Source organism: Macaca thibetana, chromosome 1, assembly GCF_024542745.1.
Source record: "Macaca thibetana thibetana isolate TM-01 chromosome 1, ASM2454274v1, whole genome shotgun sequence".
Taxonomy (NCBI): Eukaryota; Metazoa; Chordata; class Mammalia; order Primates; family Cercopithecidae; genus Macaca; species Macaca thibetana.
In genome coordinates this window covers 19,469,806-19,489,512 of record NC_065578.1, presented here as the reverse complement: position 1 = coordinate 19,489,512, position 19,707 = coordinate 19,469,806, and the positions used below count along the sequence as shown (strand labels likewise).

The window sequence follows — 19,707 nt, the reverse complement described above, 5'->3', positions numbered from 1 at the left end:
TAGAACTGCCAGATCATATAATTCTATTTTTAATGTTTTGAGGAACCACTACTGTTTTCCATAGCAGGTACACCATTTTACATTTCCACCAACAGTGTATAAGGGATCAAATTTCTCCATATCTCTATATGCTTTAAGAAGTTGTCTGATGGGTGTGAGGTGATATCTCATTGTGGTTTTTGATTTTGTACTTCCCTAATGACTAGTGATGTTGAGCATCTTTCACATTCTTGTTAGCTATTGTGTGTCTATCTTATTTGGAGAAATGTCTATTCAAGTCATTTGCCCACTTTGAAATTGGGTTGTTTGTGTTGAGTTCTTTATATATTCTGGATATTAATCCCTTATGAGAGGTATAATTTATAAATATTTTCCTTTTTTTCTTTTTGAGATGGGGTTTTGCTCTATTGCCCAGGCTGGAGTGCAGTGGTGTGATCTTGGCTCACTGCAATCTCCGCCTCCCAGGTTCAAGCGATTCTTCTGCCTCAGCCTCCTGAGTAGCTGTGATTACAGCTGCCTGCCACCATGCCTGGATAATTTTGTATTCTTAGTAGAGACGGGGTTTTGCCATGTTGGCCAGGCTGGTCTCGAACTCCTGACCTCAGGTGATCTGCCTGCCTTGGCCTCCCAAAGTGCTGGGATTCCAGGTGTGAGCCACCGTGCCCGGCCTCTTTCAGCAATGTTTTGTTTTCCGGTGTACAAGTCTTTCACCTCATCGGTGAAATTTATTCCTAAGTATTTTATTCCTTTGGATGTTATTGTAAATGGAATTGTTTTCTTAATTTCCTTTTCAGATTGTTCATTGTTAATGCATGGAAGTCCAACTGATGCTGGATGCTGAATTAATGTATTACTACTGTAAGTCTTTTTGGTGGAATATTTAGGGTTTTCTAGGGATAGTTGTTTTGGTTTTTGAGACAGGGTCTCGCTTTGTTGCTTAGGCTGGAGTGCAGTGGCAGGATCATAGCTCATTGCAGCCTTGATCTCTCAGGTTCAAGTGATCCTCCTGTCTCAGCCTCCTGGGTAGCTGGGACTACAGGTGCCTGCCATCTGCCCAGCAAATTTGGTTGAATTTTTGGGAGAGATGAGCTCTCAAGCTCTTGCTGTGTTGCCCTCCCACTCCCAAGCTCAAGTGATCCTCCTGTCTTGGCCTCCCAAAGTGCTGGAATTACAGACATGAGCCACTGCACCCAGCCTACAGTTGTTTTTAAAAGTCTTCTTCAGTTTCCTGCATTGATTTGCTACCTGAGTTCCTTTCTCCTGTTTTTAAAAAAGTTAGGCCAGGTGTGGTGGCTCATGCTCTGTAATCCCAGCACTTTGGGAGGCCAAGGCGGGTGGATCACCTGGGTCAGGAATTTGAGACCAGCTGGGCCAACATGGCAAAACCCCCGTCTCTACTAAAAAATACAAAAATTAGCCTGGCATGGTGGCATGTGCCTATAATCCCAGTTACTTGGGAGGCTGAGGCAGGAGAATCACTTGAACCAGGGAGGTGGAGGTTGCAGTGAGCCGAGATTGTGCCACTGCACTCCTGCCTAGGCAATAGAGTGAGACTGTCTCAAAAAAAAAAAAAAAATTAGTTTAAAAATGTAAATGTCTGAATCTTATGTTTACAGCTTTCCTCTAATGTTTGGTATTAGTGTTATCCAGTCCTAAGCTGACAGGCACAAAAGCTGATTGGAAGCTCCTTATGTATGAGGGCCAGGGAGCGGAGGGAAGGACAGGGCTTAACATACGTGAGTGTCATTTTCTGTTGACAACTCAGCCATTTGTAAGGACACCGAGAGTTGCGGTCACTGTTCCCAGAGAACACTCCTCGAGTCTCCTGCCCTCATGGAGTGGGTGTGTCAGTCTGGCTGTCCCCATACTGGGAGTGTACTGAAGATGGGCCCAGGGGGTCTCATTGATCAGTCAATGCTGTGTTCAGGATCACGGCTCCCTCAACCTTGGCTGTGCCTGGGGACTTCAGTCTAGCACTCACTGATTCAGTCCCTCAGAGGGTAAAGCTCTGGTGCAGCTTCTGATGTGAAGGGCAAAGTGGCCATCTCCATGCTGCTCCAGATCCTGGAGGGTAGCTGGGGCTCTCACTGCGGGCTTTCGACGGGTCCTCCCTTCTCACCACCCGCGCCCTCATCACCAGAAATGTCTGCTGCTTGGAATTCCTGGGTGTCCAGGCTCCTCCGCACGATGCGGCTGGGCTGGTTCTCGTTGGGTTGCAGTCTTCTCCCCTCTGCTGAGCTTCTGCCCCTTGTCTTTCATCCTCCAAAGTGTCGCCACCACCTCTCTGCTGCTGCCACCTCTCATTTGTTTTTTGTCACTAAGGTCACTGTCATTCCTTCCTGTTTTAGTGAGGCTTGGGGAAGAGATGGGGAATTCATCTCAATTTTCCACGTCTAATGTGAAGGTTCTCCTTGGTAGTTTTCTGGTGGTTCATATTGTGCTCAGGATTCATGTATCCTACTTGTAAATACTTGATTGCATTATCACTTGCTTCTGGAAACGTAAAAGTACCTCCATGTTGTAGTGTTAGGATAGATGCAGGTTTTCCCTCAGGTCCTCATGGTTCCTGGCTCATGATGCTATAACCCTTGTTACAGTCTTTTGTCATAATGTTGGGTGCTTTAGGCCTCAGGGGCAGGGCTCAGGAAACAGAACCTCAAAGACCTTCTTCCACCCTCCTTTCACCTGCTCCAAGGCAGGACGCTGCTTTTCCCACCCACTTTTCTAAAGACTCTCATTCCAGAGAGGGTCCCACCCCACACCCTGGAGGCCAATCACATTTTGACAACGTTGTCATAAAAACCCAAGAGGCAGATCACTTGAGGTCAGGAGTTCAAGACCAGCCTGACCAACATGGTAAAACTCCATCTCTACTAAAAATACAAAAATTAACCAGGCATGGTGGCGGGCTCCTGTAACCTGGGAGGTTGAAGAAGGAGAATCGCTTGAACCCAGGAGGCAGAGGTTGCAGTGAGCTGACTAGCCCCTCTCTTTAAAGGACAAGGGCTTGGCCGGGTGTGGTGGCTCGCGCCTGTAATCCCAGCACTTTGGGAGGCTGAACCTCCCGCTTGAGGTTGGGAATTTGAGACTAGTCTGACCAACATGGTAAAACCCTGTCTCTACTGAAAATACAAAAATTAGCTGGGCATGGTGGCGCACGCCTGTAGTTCCAGCTAGTTGGGAGGCTGAGGCAGGAGAATTGCTTGAACCCAGGAGGCAGAGGTTGCAGTGGGCTGAGATTGCACCACTGCACTTCAGCCTGGGTGACAGAGAAAGTCTCTATCTCAAAAAACAACAAAAATAAAAAAACCCCAAGAGGCCCAGGTTCAGGAGCTTCCGGATGGCTGAACACATGGAGGTTCCTGGAGGGTGGTGCGTCCAGGAAAGGCATGGAAGCTTCGTGCCCCTTCCCTATGCATCCATGCCCCTCACCCTATGCGTCTCTTCATCTGTCTCCTTTGTAACATCTTTTATAGGAAGTCAGTACATGTTAAGTGCTTCCCTGAATTCTGTGAGCTGTGCCAGCAAATTAATTGAACCTAAAGTGGGGGTTGTGGGAATCCTGGTCAGAAGTTCTGGAGACCCAGAATTGCAGCTGGGATCTGCAGTGGGGAGGGGGAGGCCTGTCTTGTGGACTGAGCCCTCAACCTGTGGGATCTGATTCTATCTACCTGTGGAATCCGGTAGTGTCAGAATTTAATTGAACACTCAGTTTGTGTCCACTGCTTGGTGTATGGTGGAAAATCTGCCCACGTTTGGTCAGAGAAGTCTTCTGTGTTGATGACTGCTGTTGTAGTGGGGTGACAGCAGAGGAAAAACACGCAAAGACGCTTTGTGTTCTTCCCAAACAATGCCTATCAGTTGATAAATTTGTTCATATTTGTGTATTCACTCAGTTTTTTTTTCTGACAAATGAAAGGGGAAATTGAACTAATTGCCATAGTCCCTTGTGATTTGTAAATTCGACCTACCATCTTAAGAATCTCTTTTTTTTTTTTTTTTTGGAAACAGGGTCTCACTCTGTCATCCAGGCTGGAGTGCAATGGCTCGATCATGGCTCAACTCAGCCTTGAGGTCCCTGGGCTCATGATTTCCTTCCACTTCAGTCTCCTGAGTTCCTGGGATTATAGGTGTATACCATCACACCTGGCTAATTTTTTGTGTGTATTTTTTGGAGACAGGGTCTTGCCATGTTGTCCAGGCTGGTCTCAAACTCCTGGGCTCAAGCAGTCCTCCCAACTCAGCCTCCCAAAGTGCTGGGATTACAGGCATGAGCCACCAAACTTGACCAGGAATCATTTTAAGTGGGTGCTGAGTTCAACACTAGACACTGGGCTGGGGGGCACATAAGAGATATGGAAGACATTGCTGTTGTGGTCAGACTACAAGATGGCGCCCAGTGATCCTCACTTCCTGGTGTTCGTGCCTCTGTGTATTCTCCTCCCACAATGAATGGGGCTAAGTAATGCATAAGACACTGTGGAAGTGTCACTGTGTGATTTCTGAAGGATGCTGTAGCTTCTGCTTTGTTTGCTCTTGGATTACTTGCTATGGCAGAAACCAGTGGCCATGTCATGAGGATACTCAAGCCATCCTATGGAGACGTCCACATGGCAAGGAATTGAGGCCTCCTGCCAACAGCCAGCACCGAGTCAGCATCCCTGTGAGTGAGCATCTTGGAAGCAGACCCTCTAGCCCCAGTTCAACCTTCAGATGACCACAGCCCCAGCTCATGTGTAGACTGCAGCCTCCTGAGAGACACTGAGCCAGGGCCTGCAGCTAAGTTGCTTCTGACTTCCTAACCTATAGGAACTGTGAGATGATACATGAGTGTCATTAAGTTGCTAAGCTTTGGGGACAGTTTATCTCTCAGCAGAAGATAAATACCATCCTAATCTGTCACACTGGCCCCCAAAACTCTGCAAGGTTGCCGTCTCCCTAGTTTCCTTGTGAGCTCCTTTCCAACAACCTCTCTCTGCCCAAGCCACACTATACTGGCTTCCTTCCAGTTTCTCTAACCCCTGAGTACCTTGTTGTCTTGGGTACTTTCCAGATGCTGTTTCCCCTTGTCCCCATCCTTCCTTCTCCCCGTCTCTTCTTCTAGTCTATTCATCTTTCAAGCCAATGATTAAGTGTCACTGCTCTAGGGAAAGTTTGCTGACCCCTCCTGACTTCCATGGGTCCTGCGCCTCAACATAAACCCTGCAAAGCATCTATCAGAATTATAATCGGTTAACTATTTGTGTAATCATTTATTTGCTGCCTCTTTCTCTCTCTGCTCCCAAGACTCTAACACGTAGAGGGCAGGGAATGCATCTATCTTAAACACTGCCAACTCCACAGTGGCCCGGACGGCATCTGGAACACAGTAGATACTCAAAAGATGTTTGTGGAATAGCTGAATGTGACCTGCTTCTGCCAGCTGCCCTCTGTTGTCATCATCTCCACTGCAAGAAAACAGCTTAGAGCAAGCTTGTCCAAGCCACGGCCCGAGGCCGCATGTGGCCCAGGATGACTATGAATGCGGCCTAGCACAAATTCATACTTTCTTAAAACATGAATTTTTTTGGCCATTTTAAAATTTTTTTAGCTCTTCAGCTATCATTAGTGTTGGTATATTTTACTGGTGGCCCAAGACAGTTCTTCTTCCAGAATGGCCCAGGGAAGCCAAAAGATTGGACACCCCTGGCTTAGAGCAAACCCCTCATTGACGGCAGGTTAGTGTTATTCTTAAAGGACAGCACATACACTTTTATTACTTTTTAGAAATGTTCACTTCCAACAGTGACTCACTTTGTGACCTTGGGTTGCTTGATGGAGATTGGTACAGTGCCTCATTCGAAGGCTGGGAACTGTTTCATTTAGAGAGGTGCTGGCAGGGTTTTCAATGCTCTTGAAGTACAATTTTCTTAATATCTAGGTGGTTGTAAATGATTATATAAGTGATAAGTAGAAATGAACTGTGATTGACCATGTGAATATATCTCCATTGTAGGCAGGTGTGTGTGTGTGCATCTTTTGGTGCTAAATGTGCATGCATATTCTTCAGAAGAGTCTGTTTGCTCTAGAATGCTCATGGATATCCTAAATTCTGCTGCAGACCTGTTTAAAGATGTAATTGACTTTGAAGCTATATTCATTTCTAATATAACAAAACCAATATTTACTTAAAGCTTAGTAAATACTTAGGCATTATGCAAAACCAGTTTCCTTTATCATAGCCAATCTTCACAGTTACTTTTGCAGGATAGGAACTATTATAACCTCATATGACAGATGAGGGAACTGAGGCTCAGAGGTTCAATAACTTGCCCAAGGTCACACAGCTAATAAGTGGCAGAGCAATAACTAAAATCCGTATGGCATGCTCAAAATCTTTGGCAAAATTGTACATGTGTATTTGTGACTAAGAGAATAAGGAGAAAGAGGAATGTGACAAAAGTCCCCATTCTGAAGGATTTTAATCATAAAGGAGCCCTCAGAATAGCATTAGTCTATAATCAGATGCTCAGGTACTGAATGGGATGGATGCAAGAAGTGAGCAAAGCTGATGGATCCAAATGTTACCTGCAGTGCACCTGTACCCATGAGATAAGCTCTTGGCGCATCCATCAAATTACAGTCCAGTTCAAAGCAGAATCATGTTTGCATAACAAACAACAGAACAGTCCAAAAAAAGGCCAGTATTTGGATACAGCTGGATCTCAGCAATGCAGATGAGGAGACACCTGCAGCTCACCAGGCTCTGAGCCAGAACAGATGGATCGAAGACAGGGCCAGAGAAGGGGATTTTGAGGTTGGCTACATCTTTCTTTCTTTCTTTTTTTTTTTTTTTTTTTTTTGAGACAGGATCTTGCTCTCTTGCCCAGGTTGGAGTGCAGTGGCATGATCTCTGCTCACTGCAGCCTCGACCTCCTGGGCTTAAGTGATCCTCCCACCTCAGGTGTATGCCACTACACTTTGTCTATCTTTTGTACACATGGGGCCCTACTATGTTGCCCAGACTGGTTTTGAAATCCTGGACTCAAGTAATCCTCCTGCCTCAGCCTTCCAAAGTACTAGGATTATAGGCATGAGCCACCATGCCCTGACAAGGTTGGCTACATCTTGTACTGAAACTGGTATTAACACAAATCCTTCCACTTGAGCCCCAAATCTAACCACATACAGATGCTATTCATTCACCCCAGCAGTCATTCAACAAGTAATTTCTGAACACTTACTTGCCAGGCGTTGTGCAAGGCAGGTGGGTCGGCAGGAGAACAAGGGAAATGTTCCTGCCCTCCTGGAGCTTACAGTCTTGTTTGGGAGTGGAATCCATATCAGTGGAACATATACATTAAACAAATTATTATTTTTTATTTTTGTATTTTTGGAGACAGAGTCTCACTCTGTTGCCCAGGCTGGAGTGCAGTGGTATGATCGTGGCTCACTGCAACCTCTGCCTCCCAGTTCAAGCAATTATTGTGCCTCAGCCTCCCGAGTAGCTGGGATTACAGTTGCGTGCCACCACGCCTGGCTAATTTTTGCATTTTTACTAGAGATGGGGTTTCACCATGTTGGCCAGGCTGGTCCCGAACTCCTGACCTCAGGTGATCCGCCTGCCTCAGCCTCCCAAAGTGCTGGGATTACAGGCATGAGCCACCGCACCTGGCCCCATTGTCACACTCTTGACCCTGCCATTATCAACAACTGCAGCCCCTTCGCAACATCAGTTTACAGCATCCCCCAGTACAAGAATGTAATACCCCATATCTCCAGTTCTTTGACCCCCTTACCTGGGCCTCCAATTCACTGACCTTTCTACCTTTTCCTTCTCCTAGTTCATTTCCCTCCTTACTCAGCTTAAGTCTCAATGCTTCCTTGTGTATCCCTGTATTTGTTCTCTGTTGCTGCTGTAAGAAATTACTGCAAACCTAATGGCTTAAGACAACACAAATGTGTTATCTTACCGTTCTGGAGGTCAGAAGTCCAAAGTGGGTTTCCCTGGGCTAACATTAAGCTGTCGGCAGGGCTGGGTTCCCACTGGAAGCTCTAGGAAGAATAAATCTCCTTGCCTCTTCCACTTCCTAGAGGCCATCTGTGTTCCTGGACTCATTGCTGCTTCTTCCATCTTCAAAGTCCATAGCATTGGCTGTATCTTTCTCACCATGCCATCTTTCTGCTTCTCTCTTTTCTACCTTTTTTTCCTCTTCTGAGGACTCCTGTGATGATACCGGGCCCAATCTCCCCATCTCATGGTCAACTGATTAGCTACTTTAAAAAGAATATTTTAAGATCGGGGTCTCGTGATGTTGCCCAGGCTGGTCTCAAGCAATCCTCCTGCCTCAGCCTCCCAAGTAGCTGGTACTACAGGTATGCACTACTGCACCTGGCTTGATCAGCTACTTTAATCCATCTGCAACCTTAATTCTCATTTCCTTTTGCTATGTCGCCTGACATATTCAAATTCCAGGAATTAGAAGGTGGACATCTTTGAGGGGCCATTATTTTTCCCTTCTGTTTATTGTACTGGCCTCAGCGAAAGCCCAAATCTCGTTGAAAACAAGTGTCCACCTACTCCAAGCCTGCACCCAAGCAGCTAAGCACCCAACATGCTAAGCACCCAAGCAGCTAAGCACGGTGGAGAAAGAATCTTCCTCAATTGTCTCCAGTGAACTCCCAGGACTGCCAGGCAATTCTACTATATTTCCCTCATCCGTTTACACTCCCTCGCTTCTAGACGCTAATTTCACACCTCCTCCTCTCTCCAAGCCCCCACATTTCCTTCCCTGTTCTTATTCTCAGCTGAATCTTGATTCCTACTTCCTAGAGAAAATTGGAGCAATTGGAAGAGAACTTCCACAGACTCATCAGCACCCACCTGCATCTGTGCTCAGGCACAGCCTTCCCTCCGTCCTGTGGATAAACAGCTGAATGCCAGCCTGAAGGCAGCCCCTCCCCTGATGCCTGGGCCTATCCCTGCTCACTGCCTCCAGGGAGGCCAGTCCAGCGAGCCCTTGTGTTTTCCTGTGTTGTCAATTACCCCCTCGCCTCTCTTTTGGACTATTTTCCATCAGCATACAAATGTTCTATCATTTCTTCCATCATACAAAACAGACCTAAAAAAAAGAAAGTAAATAAGCCTCTCTGTTGTTCTTACATCTCCTCTCCAGCCACTGCCCTATTTCTCGGTCTTTCTTTACAGCACAACTTGAAAAAAATGCTGCCTGTTGGTCCAGTTCCTTCTCTCTTGGATCCACTCCTATCTGGCCTTGGCTTCCACAGTGCTTCTGAAGATCACGGACAATCGCCACACTGCTAAATCCAGCGGTCGATTCCCCTACTGAGCTCTCAGCAGCATTTGATACAGCTGATCACTGCTTCCTCCTGAATGTTTTATTTACCTCCTGTCTTGGTTTCCTTCTTATTTAGTGGCAGCTCCATCTCAAGCTCCTTTGCTGATTTCTTATCTCCTTGACCTTGAGATGCTGGAGTGCCTCATGCTCTCCTGGTGAGTGCATCAGGCTGTTGGCATAAAACACCATTTTATAAGCTAATGACCTCCAAGTTATATCTGTAGTCGGGACTCTCTCAGTTCCAGACTCTTTTCTGCCCTCCACTTGGAGGTAAATACACTCAAAGTGAAAGTGACATAAACCAGCCACGCGCAGTGGCTCATGCCTACAATCCCAGCACTTTGGGGGGCCGAAGCAGGAGGATTACTTGAACCCAGGAGTTTGAGGCTACAATGAGCTATGATCGTGCCACTGCACTCCAGCCTGGGCGACAGAGCAAGACCCTATCTCAATCAATAAATAAAATGACATAAACCAATGATGGTAATGTCAGCCATGGTTGCTCAGGTCAAGAACTTTGGCATCAATCTCAGCTTTTCTCTTTCCTTCATACCCTTTTTTTTTTTTTTTTTGAGATGGAGTCTGGCTCTGTCGCCGGGGCTGGAGTGCAGTGGCCGGATCTCAGCTCGCTGCAAGCTCCGCCCCCCGGGTTTACGCCATTCTCCTGCCTCAGCCTCCCGAGTAGCTGGGACTACAGGCGACCGCCGCCTCGCCCGGCTAGTTTTTTTTTTTTTTTTTTTTTTTTTTTTTTTTTTTTTTTTTGTATTTTTTAGTAGAGACGGGGTTTCACCGTGTTCGCCAGGATGGTCTCGATCTCCTGACCTCGTGATCCGCCCGTCTCGGCCTCCCAAAGTGCTGGGATTACAGGCTTGAGCCACCGCGCCCGGCCCCTTCATACCCTTTAACCAGTCCAGACGATTCATGTCAGCTCTATCTCCAACTACACCCAGGATCTGACTCGTTCTCACCATGTCTACTGCTCCTACCCCGGTCCAAGCTACCATCATCTATTACCTGGATCAGCGCAGTACCCTCCTCCCTACCCTGCTGGGTCTGTACTGCAGACCCTAGCTGACAGATAAAATGAGTACTCAGATACAGGCATGCGGCGTAAGAGCAGCTCAGGGACTGCCTGGCTCTCATGGCCAGAAAGCAGCCTCAAGAGGATGAAGCTGCTTGCTTTTATTCAGTGCGGGCACAATGCCGAAAACCTGGCGCGAACACAACCTGTAGGTAATTAAGATTTATTGTTCCCCTTTCAGGGAACCTCACGGCGTACTGATCATCAAAGGTCAGTTCCTGGTCAACATAAGTAAACAAGCCTGTTTAAGATAAATTCTCCCACACTCCCGTGTACCTACTCCTTGCCCTCTGCTTCAGGGTTATAGAACAGCTGCCTTCAGCTATGCTTCCCCAGGGCTCTGCAGAACCTTCTGATCTTTCAGAAGGTTTGCGTCCTTTCCCTGTAGTTTTCCCCACCACTCTGACCGATCCCCCACACTGCCCTCCATGTCTCTTCCCAGGATCTTGTACAATCTGTTCTCAGCAGAGGGGCCCTTTTAGGATTGTAAGACTCTATCTTGTATCCAAAGAGTGCTAATCAAACACTTTAAGCTAGATCCTTAGAGAGTGAGTCTCATTGGCCGGGCGCCGTGGCTCACACCTGTAATCCCAGCACTTCAGGAGGCCGAGGTGGGTGGATCACGAGGTCAGGAGATTGTAGACCAGTCTGGCTAACATGGTGAAACCCCGTCTCTACTAAAAATACAAAAAAATTAGCCGGGCGTGGTGGCGGGTGCCTGTAGTCCCAGCTACTTGGAGGCTGAGGCAGGAGAATGGCGTGAACCCGGGAGGCAGAGCTTGCAGTGAGCCGAGATTGCACCACTGCACTCCAGCCTGGGTGACAGAGCGAGACTCTGTCTCACCAAAAAAAAAAAAAAAAAAAAAAAAAAAAAAGTGAGTCTTATCATGTCCCTCCCCTACCCCAAATCCTTCATGGCTCCCCATGGCCAACTAGGCCTTGTCTCAGCCATCCCTGTGGCCTCTCTGACCTCATCCCCTAGTCCACCCCTCAGAGTGTTGCCCCACTTTGACTTCCTTGCTGTTAACCCCAACAGGCCAGGCGCTCTCACCTGGGAGTCTTCATATGGGCTGTTGCCTTGGCCAGGGATATTCTTCAGGCACCCAGAGGGCTCCCTCACCACTCCCTTCACATCTGGGCCCAAATGCCACCTTCTCTGAGCAGCATGCCGGTCACACCATTTCCAGCTCCCACCTCCCCACTCCTGCCCCAGCACACTCTGCTCGCATCTCTGCTGTAGTCTTTACTAGCACTTCTCACCATCTGTGTTAGTTTCCTATTGTTCCTGTAACAAATGCCACAGACGGTGGCTTAAAACAACACAGTTTATTATCTCACAGTTCTGGAATCAGACATCTAAAACAGGGCTACAAGGCTGTGTTCCTTTTTTTTTTTTTTTTTTTTTTTTTTTTTGAGACGGAGTCTCACGCTGTTGCCCAGGCTGGAGTGCAGTGGCGCGATCTCGGCTCACTGCAAGCTCCGCCTCCCGGGTTCCCGCCATTCTCCTGCCTCAGCCTCCTGAGCAGCTGGGACTACAGGCGCCCGCCACCGCGCCCGGCTAATTTTTTGTATTTTTAGTAGAGACGGGGTTTCACTGTGGTCTCGATCTCCTGACCTTGTGATCCGCCCGCCTCGGCCTCCCAAAGTGCTGGGATTACAGGCTTGAGCCACCGCGCCCGGCCCGGCTGTGTTCCTTTTATTTTATTTATTCATTTATTTATTTGAGATGGAGTCTCTGTCGCCCAGGCTGGAGTGCAGTGGCATGATCTCGGCCCACTGCAGCCTCTGCCTCCTGGGTTCAAGCAATTCTCCTGCCTCAGCCTCCAGAGTAGCTGGGATTACAGGCATGCACCATCATACCTGGCTAATTTTTGTATTTTTAGTAGAGATGGTGGTTTCATCATGTTGGCCAGGCTGGTCTCGAACTCCTGACTGCAGGTGGTCCACCCGCCTTGGCCTCCCAAAGTGCTGGGATTACAGGCGTGAGCCATGGCCTTCTAATTTATTCTTATTTTTTAGTGACAGGGTCTTGCTCTGTCACCCAGATTGGAATGCAGTGGCGTGATCTTAGCTCACTGCAGCCTCGGACCCCTGGGCTCAAGTGGTCCTCCTGCCTCAGCCTCCTGAGTAGCTGGAACTACAGGCATGTATCACCATGCTTGGCTAAGTTTTGTTTGTCTGTTTTTGTTTAAGAGATGGTATCTCACTACGTTGCCTGGGCTGGTCTCGAACTCCTGGCCTCAAACAACCCTCCTGCCTCGGCTTGCCAAAGTGTTGGGATTACAGGTGTGAGCCACTGTGCTCAGCCGGCTATGTTCCTTCTGGAGGCTCTAAGGGAGAATCTGTTTCTCCCCTAGCTGCCTTTTCCAGCTTCTAGAGGCCACCTGCATTCCTGGGCTCATGGTTTCTTCCTCTGTCTTCAGAACCAGCAGCTTAGCATCTTTTCTCTCTGATTTCCAGCCTCTCTTTTTAGAGATAGGGTCTCAAGCCACGGTGGCTCACACTGTAATCCCAGCGTTTTGGGAGGCTGAGGCAGGAGGATCACTGGAGCCCAGGAGTTGGAGGCTGCAGTGAGCTGTGATTGTGCCACTGCACTCCAGCCTGTGTGACAAAGTGAGACCCTGTCTTGAATAAATAGATGGATGGAGAGATAGAGGGATAGCAATGAAGTCTTGCTTTGTTACCCAGACTGAACTTGAACTCCTGGCCTCGAACGATCCAACTCCTGCCTCAACCTCCTGAGTAACTGGGATTACAGACATGCGCCACCACACCCAGCTTCTGCCTCCTCCTTATAAGGACTCTTGCAATTACCTTGGGCCCACTCGGAGAATCCAGGACAATCTGATGTCAAGATCCTTAACTTAATCATATCTGCACAATCCCTTTTGCTACATAAGGTAATGTATTGACATAATTAACAGGGATTGAGAAGTGAACATCTTTGGGGGTTCCACTACTCGGCCTGTAACACCTGCTGATAAACTACAGTATACTTGTTTATCATCTACCATCTTAAAAAAAAAAAAAAAAAGGGCTCTCACTGTGTTGCCCAGGCTTGTCTCAAAATCTTGGGCGCAACCAATCCTCCCACCTCAGCCTCCTAAAGTGCTGGAATTACAGGTATGAGCCACCGCTCCTGGCCCCATCTCTGTTCTCGAGGGCAGGTTGTAGACTCCTCAGGGATGATTTGTATCTGTATTCACCGTGCTTAGGACAATGCATAGCTAATAGCAAGTGCTCAATAAATATCTATTTTTGAATGAACATCTGGCTTTTTAGCTGTGGCTGTGTCTGCCCGCCCTTGGTATATGTGCCAACCAGCAACACTGCTGGTCTTTGAAAGCACTTGCTCCCTATGTGATGGGCAGTATCAACAATGCCTGGGGTGGTTTGGAGGAGGGTGCTAGGCAGCCCCTCAACCCGGGCAGGCTGAAATGGGAGCTCCACTCCTCTTCCATCAGACATTTTTCATAGGCTGCTTCAGTGCAATTCCATTGAATTCCTCCGTGTTTACTGAGCCCTGACGTGACAGGCGTGGTCCCACCCTGCCACTCCAGGAGATGTCTAGAAAGAGCGTCATCGCCCTCAGATTTGAACCAGAGATTTATCTTTAGTCTGGAAAATGGTATTTGTTACCATAGCAACCAGACTTCTAAAAAAATGGATGTCAAGTAACATGCGGATCCCAGTGCTCATGGCAACCGCCATTCTGCATATTTTGGGGAGAAAATGTGCCTCGCCTTTCTCCTGCCTGTGAGTTGGGCAGTGGGGAGGTGAGGTTAACAGCAGGTTTCCTTCTAGAATTGATGAGACACTGAGGTTTTTGGTTAGTGGAGTTAGAGGCTGGACACCTCTCCGACTCCCACTGTGAAAGCAGCTCTCTTCTAGTCACATGATCAGTGCCTTTCCCCAATTATTTGGAAGGAGGTCTCTCTTCTGCTCTTGCCTTCTTTGTTGCTGCTCAAATCCCTGGAGACATTCTTGGATTCTACAAGGAACACACATGATAACAGATACACACACACACACACACACACCCTGTGCACTGAGAATCTGACAGGTGCGGGCATCACCATTCATCCATTCCCCTATATATTTGCTCGTTGATTCATTCGTGCCTTCTCTTAGTAAATATTCATTAAGTGCCTACTACGTATCTAGCTCTGTGCTGGAGACTTGGAAGCAAACAGGGCATGATTAAGGATGTGATTCTCACTCTCCAGCCCCATATTACAGAATAGATAATAACACATTCATTACTCAACAGCTTCACTGAAAGAGGCGTGCACGGGAAGGAAGGGAGTGATTAACTGTAGCAGAGATGTGGGTGGTGGGTGGAAATCAAAGAATTTAGCCTTGTTTTAGGTTCTCTTACAGAAAAGATTGGTCAAACTGTATTCCTTCCAGGAAGATTTAAGAAAAGTCCTCTAACAAGTTTCTCGGAGGCATCTTTGATTACCCCATCGCTTCAATTGAAGATGCAGATTCTCTCCATTATAATGTTTCTGAAATCAGAATGTTTCTCGTGACTGATGTGTATATTTAATGAAGTGTTTCTTTTCCTATCCCCAATTAAATTGGTGGTGTGTCTTACAGTCAATGGTGTCCTAGAATCAAGGATATTTGAGATTTCCCGTTTTTACTCCCAATATTCATTAGTAACTAAGCCTGAGTCCTCAGAGAATCTTCTTGGCCTTGGACTTCTGCTCACATTTCCTCCCTGAAGAAGTGTAGCTTTCCCCATTAGAGACAGTGTATGGTTTCAGCTAGAAGGCTTTTGAGAGACTTCTGTGCATTTGTTGGCAGTTGAGTTAGTATTGAGGAGCATGCATTCTGCAGCCAGATTGCCTTGGTGAATTTCCAGGAGCCATCCCTTTCTAATTTGTGGCCCTCTCTGAGCCTCAGCATCCTCATCTATAAGATCGTAAGATTACTTACCTTTAGTGTTAATTATCCTTCAATTAATCAATTCAACACATATGTACTGAGTGTCTACTGTGTTCAAGAACTATGGAAAAGGTGGAAATGTGAAAGTGGACAAACTGCACAAAATTGCTGCCCTTGTGAGCTTACATTCTATTGGAGGAGACCAATGGTAAACGTGCAAATTACTCAAATGTAATACATTAGCTGGTAATAAGTGCTCTGGAGAAAAATGAAAGCAGGGAAGGGGGTAGGGACAGCCAGTGCAAGGGAGTTACGAATAGCAGTTAGGATTAGGTTTGGTTGGGAGTAACAAAAAAACCAAACAATAGTGGCTCAAAAAAGACAAAGGTTCACTTTGCTATAATAAATGTGAGAAGTCCAGGGTGGCTTTACAGCCACTGGGGACCCAAGTGTCTTTTATCTTCTTGCTTTGTCATCCTCAATACCTAGCTACTACCTCGTGGTCAAAGATGGATGCTGGAGCTCCAACTATCTTGACTACATTCCAGTCAACAGAGAGAAAGAAAGAATGTGCCTCTTTCCCTTTAAAAACATTCCCTAGAAGGCCGGGTGTGGTGGCTCACGCCTGTAATCCCAGTACTTTGGGAGGCTGAGGCAAGTGGATCACCTGAGTCAGGAGTTTGAGACCAGCCTGACCAACATGGAGAAACCCCATCTCTACTAAAAATACAAAACTAGCTGGGCGCGGTTGCGCATGGCTGCAATCCCAGCTACTTGGGAGGCTGAGGCAGGAGAATCATTTGAACCTGGGAGGTGGAGGTTGCAGTAAGCTGAGATTGTGCCATTGCACTGCAGCCTGGGTAACAAGAGCAAAACTCTGTCTCAGAAAACAAAACAAAACAAAAAACATTCCCTAGAAGTTTGATGTGACACTTTCCTTTCTTTTCCCTTGGCCAGAACTTAGTCACGCGGTTATACCTCTGCAAGGAGGGCTGAGAAATGCAGTTTTTAAGTGCCCGGTCAAAGAGTAGAGATTTTTTTTTTTTTTTTTAAACCAGGTAACAATGGATAGAACAAATATGGGGCAAAATTAGCTGTCTCTGCACAGGTTATCACAAAGATTTGATCAGATGATGCATGCAAAGGATTTAGCACAGAATAAGCATTCGATAAATATTAGTTGTCTTTTGACACAATGTTTTCTCAATGTACATGTTCTTGGTAAACAGTGAGCAGATGAGGAAAATGGAGGCTCAAGGGTCTTAGGGACCAACCTGTGGCCACTTGAAAGGTGGCAGATCCTGTCCTATGGGCATCGAGATCCCAGAAACCATCCCCCAGCGGGCACTGTGGCTGGTGGAGCATTGAGGCTGTGCTCCTCAAGTGCTGCCTGCTGATTTCTGGGCCTGGGACAACCTCTCCAGCAGGTGGGCTTGTTATCTCTCTTCCAGGATCACCCATGGTTTGTTGGCTTTTCAGAGAGCAGTTTCTCTTACTCTGACATGCCTCTGCCCGAAACAATCCTTGCTGCTTACAGAATAGAATCCAAACTTTACCATTCCTGGCACTGAATAGGCATTTAATGCAAATATATTAAAATCATGAACTCAAGGGCCTCTAGGAGCTGGCTCTAATTTCTCCTTTCTAATTTATCTCTTTCCCCATTGCCTCTTCCTGCCCCTGAGTGGAATCTATTCTGTAATTCAATAGCTGCATTTTTTTTTCTTTTCTTTTCTTTTTTTATTCGAGGCAGAGTCTCACTTTGTCGCCCAGGCTGGAGTGCAGTGGCGGGATTTTGGCTCACTGCAATCTCCGCCTCCCGGGTTCAAGTGATTCTCTTGTCTCAGCTTCCTAAGTAGCTGGGATTACAGGCACGTACCACCACGCCTGGCTAATTTTTGTATTTTTAGTAGAGACGTGGTTTCTCCATGTTGGTAAGGCTGGTCTTGAACTCCTGACGTCAGATGATCAGCCCACCTCAGCCTCCCAAAGTACTGGGATTACAGGCGTGAGCCACTGCGCCCGGCCGCTTTTTTTTCTTTTTTTCTTCTTATTTTTATTACTGGAACAAATATAGTTGCATTTTAAAAGAAACCTCAGATTATCAAACTGTGTGATTTAAAAATAATTGTTTCAATAGGAAGATAAAAATAAAGGCTAGAGTATTTCAGACTTGAAATACTAACAGTTGTCTTGGTCTGCCCATCAGACCCTCCTGTCTTCTGGTCTCAGCCTCCAGCCCCTAGACCACAGGGGTGAGTTCTGTCCAACACTGGGCAAATATATTATCACCACAGTGATTGGTCCAGGCATGCACATTGGCCCAAGATAGCCAATGGGAAGTCTTTCTCTTAGTCCTCTGCCTCCCCCTAGTTCTGCTTGCAAGATAAAGAGCTTAGCCTGGTGCTGTATATGACTATGAACTAATTGTAAGGAGAAAGACTAATGGTGGTAGGAGAGACTGAAGCAAACTGGCAGAGAAAAGCAGAGGAGAGAATGAGGAGGGAGACAGGAGGAGGCAGCGGGAGAGAAGAGTAAATAAATATGGGTGCATTTGAACCCTGGGTCCATGTGTACTCAGGGCCAGCTTCATCAATGTGCCTTTTCTTTTCTTCTTCTTCTTCTTTTTTTTTTTTTGAGACGGAGTCTCGCTCTGTGGCCCAGGCTGGAGTGCAGTGGCCGGATCTCAGCTCATTGCAAGCTCCGCCTCCCAGGTTCATGCCATTCTCCTACCTCAGCCTCCCGAGTAGCTGGGACTACAGGTGCCACCACTTCGCCCGGCTAGTTTTTTGTATTTTTTAGTAGAGATGGGGTTTCACCGTGTTAGCCAGGATGGTCTCAATCGCCTGACCTCGTGATCCGCCCGTCTCGGCCTCCCAAAGTGCTGGGATTACAGGCTTGAGCCACTGCGCCCGGCCCCACTGTGCCTTTTCTAGTTCAGCTATTGAGCCTGTAATTTTTCCTTTTTGGCTTAAGCTACTTTGAGTTGGATCAGAAGTGGGAACAGAGCAAGTCAAATGAGGCACTTGAGGAGCAAAATTGAAGGAGGCATCTTTACAAGCCTGACAGTGAGCACCTTCATGCATTTCTCACCCTGAGCTCCTCACTGGCCTCCTCGTAGTCTTGACTTTGAGTTGAGTTTTAGTAACTTGTAACCAGACAAATTCTTGGCTAATGTAAGCTCTACTTGTTATTTTCAATAAATCACGAATTCTTGGCTAATATAAGCTCTACTTGTTATTTTCAAATTGCAAGTTAAAAACATAATATTAGTTGATCCAGTTGGTCAAATACACCCCGATTTTTTTAGGCTGCATTATTTTAAATTGGGTACAAAGATATTATTAACATATCACCTAGACACCATTTCACCCACTGCTTTTTGTAGGCTGCCAGTCTCTTGTCTGCCTCTTCAGCAGTGGTGAGGTGGATACCCTTTCCTCGGGAAAGAGAAATCCATGCTTTGTTGCCCTTGCCAATAACAAAAATGCTGGAAAGCCAGGTGGCAAAGCTGTTGCTGTTGGCATCTTTCAGATGAACCACATCAAAAGATGCAGGGTGCCTCTCTCTGTTGGTGATCACACCAATTCTTCCCGGGTTCTCACCTCTAGTCACCATCCACAGGTTACCAGTGTCGAACTTGATGACATCAGTACTCTTGCCAGTCTCCAAATCAACTTGAATGGTGTCATTCACCTTGATGAGGGGACCAGGGTAGTGGATGGTGCCAGCATCATCAGTCACCAGATGAGGGATTCCTTTTGTACCCACAAGATTTTTTCTCACTTTACACAATTTGCACTTGGCCTCCCCTCAGCTGTAATATGGTGAATGGCAAAGTGATCCTGATGTTACAGATCAGATGGAAATTCTCTTTGGTCTTGTCGATGATGACATCTGTAAATCCAGCACGGTAGGTTCTATCAGTTTGGACCTTGTCGTCAATCTTAATGAGCTGCAGCATCCAAATCTTTAGTTTGTCTCCAGTCAGGGCATACTTAATTCTGTTTCTTAGGAAAAATGATGAGGGGGAGACACACTCTCAGCTTGTGGGGACTGGTGGATGGATGAGGAGCAAACACACCAGTCAGTGTCCCCAGCATCCATTGCTTTGAGCTGCTACCACTTCAGATGCTTCTTGGGACCATAAGCCATGGCTACCTTAGGCATGGAAAGAAGTTCACCTTCCTCCCCTAAAGATTCAATGAACAGGCTGGGCGTGGTACCTCACGCCTGTGATCCCAGCACTTTGGGAGGCTGAGGTGGGTGGATCACCTGAGGTCAGGAATTTGAGACTAGCCTGGCCAACATGGTGAAACCCCGTCTCTACTAAAAATACAAAAAATTAGCTGGGCGTGATGGCGAGTGCCTGTAATCGCAGCTACTCGGGAGGCTAAG

General features: G+C 46.9%; 1 pseudogene; it reads right to left on the bottom strand.

Moving 5' to 3' along the window:
- Positions 1-19,464, bottom strand: part of LOC126932719 (40S ribosomal protein S4-like) — a 28,191-nt pseudogene extending 8,727 nt beyond the window's left edge.
- Positions 19,465-19,707: the final 243 nt, after the last annotated feature.